This window comes from Monopterus albus, unplaced genomic scaffold, assembly GCF_001952655.1.
Source record: "Monopterus albus unplaced genomic scaffold, M_albus_1.0 scaffold805.1, whole genome shotgun sequence".
Lineage (NCBI taxonomy): Eukaryota > Metazoa > Chordata > Actinopteri > Synbranchiformes > Synbranchidae > Monopterus > Monopterus albus.
In genome coordinates, this window is record NW_018128685.1 from 14,316 (window position 1) to 16,829 (window position 2,514).

Sequence of the window (2,514 nt, forward strand, 5' to 3'; positions counted from 1 at the left end):
CGCAATAAATACTTGATCAGCGGGGTTGGGCCGCGGGCACCCCCCCGGCGCTACTGTACTGAATGAGGGCCACGTTGTCATTGAGGAAGTTGAAATATTTAACCTCGTGGGTTCCTGAGAACAGCATGTTGAATAATGTCTGGGGCTGGCTCATGATCTCAGTTTGAGTCATATTGCATTTTTGAGCAGAAAGAATTCAGGCACAGTTTGGCTACTTGTCTTTTAGCGGGATTGCGCTCGATATTTGAGGTGTCCAGTAAGATGCCTTGATTCTCATGATAGTCTTTAATGTACTGCCTTCTACCCTCATCATCTGTGACTTCTGCCGGGTATCCGCTCCCCTCCTGCCTGCTTCCCCTTGAGAAATGTGCTAATGTAGCCTCTAAACAGAGAGGAGCTCTGTTCTTTGAAATGCCACACTTCGCTAATTTCACCAAGCCTGTATCCTTTCTCCAGAGCTTTTACAAACTCCAGGGTGACCCACACACCGGACAGCGCCCTGTCTTCATCCGAGTGCGGGCGCTGTCCGGTCTGCAGATTCACCTCAGCACAAGTTCTGCATATTGTGAACACAAGTCTCCCTCTGCTGGATCTGTAGGGTAGCACAGGGAAAAACAGGCCTCTGGGCAGATATACTTTAGCCTTAATGAACCCGAAATAAGATTGGACAGGCTGAAAACCCCTGAAAATAATTTCAGGGTCACCAGTGGGGTACGGACACGTGTAATTTACAAATGGATACAATGATGTAAAGTCCACGTAACTGATCTTTTCATTTTCGGCAGCTGTATACCTGAGAGTCACTGGGCTAACATGGCCACCGTACAACACATCTCGCGGGGATAACGGCTCTGGGGCTTTATATCGTTGTTGGAAAGCTTTCACACTCTTGCGAGATTTCTTCATTTCACTCCAACTATGCTCTTTCATGACCATGAGGCTCAGCCCGTACATGGTCTGCAGTTTAGCCAACCTATCCCAAGTCTCTTCATGCATCTCCTCGAAGGTTTTTCCCGTTAAAGGGTGAATTCCATGACCGGGAAAACAGCTAAGACAACCATGGTAAAAACAACCCAGGAATTCAAAAACTTTCTTTTCACCGTTTAGCTCACAGTACCCGTCCACATGCCATGCACCAAAACTCTTCTCCCCATGATTTAAGGCGTGCTGTATGAACACCCCCTCTGTAGCCATAACCCACTCAAGCCACTGGATGCTGGCATTTGAATATTTCTTAACGCGGTACCTGTAATCGTACGGGCAGGGGATTGTCAGTGTCTTTTCTTGCAGAAAGTGCGTCCTAAACACAGACATGCAGGCCGAGGCTATCGTAGATCGTTTAAAAGGATCCAGCTTGGTTTCATTCATGAAACTCTCTCTAAATTTCATGCAGGCTTTCATAAAAATCACAGTGTCATTTCTACACTAGCTTACAGCCTCCTTCGCAAAATCAAACTCCCCCTGACACACGGTCTCATACCAGCTCATAAACTCTGCTCTCTTCTTGACACTCATTTGATTAACCCTGTAATAGTCTGGCTGGGGGAACGGGCCCACATAATCTAGATGGTGCTCCAAGCTGAACCGATGTGGGAAGTGACCTTTTTTTGCGCTCTCGCTGAGGCTGAGCGCGGCGGGTAACGATGCTAGGGGAAACAGGAGAAATGAAGATGAATCGATGAACCTCTGTTGATAGTGTGGTTCTGTGAATATTATCAATTTTGAACCCTGCATAATCAGATTGGGCTTTATCCCCAGAGACAGCATAGCATGCACCAGAATATGACCATCGAACCCTTTTGAATTGTGGTCTAAAAACACCGCTCTGCAATAAAGGGGGGCTCTAAAGTGCATCAGAAATTTCACAGCACAGTCAGTTCCATAGTGATCCCACTCCACACCGCTAGCTGTTATTGCACTCACATAAAATGGTATGTGTACACCATTTTTATCAGGGTATGTTTCAAAGTCGTAGAATATTAATTTTTTGTCTGGAATACGATCTTTTTCAGGCATAGGGAGGCTCTGTATGTAACAATTATGGGTTGTTTCATCATCGATGGGCCCCTGACAGATGTAGCAGCGCAAGTCTGGGTATTTGTGGGGTTTCGTGTGTCTAGTCAGCGGAGTGTAATAAAATCTCGAGCATTTTAGATATTTTTTATGGATTTGGCATAGACTGGCGTGGGTCTCAGCCTGTGGGTGCCAGTTCATCTCCCTGTGTTTCATCAGACAGTAGGGGGAGGCGCATCTACGATTACAGCGGTCACACACAACACTCTCAGTGGGGGGGTGTTTGCATACGGGCGCACTCGGCGATAAAACACACGCTGCAGTGACCGGAGCATCTGTGTCTGAGATGATTGTCATAACCTCTGTGGTAATAGTTACATAAATATTTCACACCTAAGAATGCTTTTGCATTTTTTACAGCATAATAATGGTTGTCAAAGAGGAAAAGGTATAACGGCTGATCTTTTGGAGTTATAGAGGTTTGAAATATATTCAGATGCT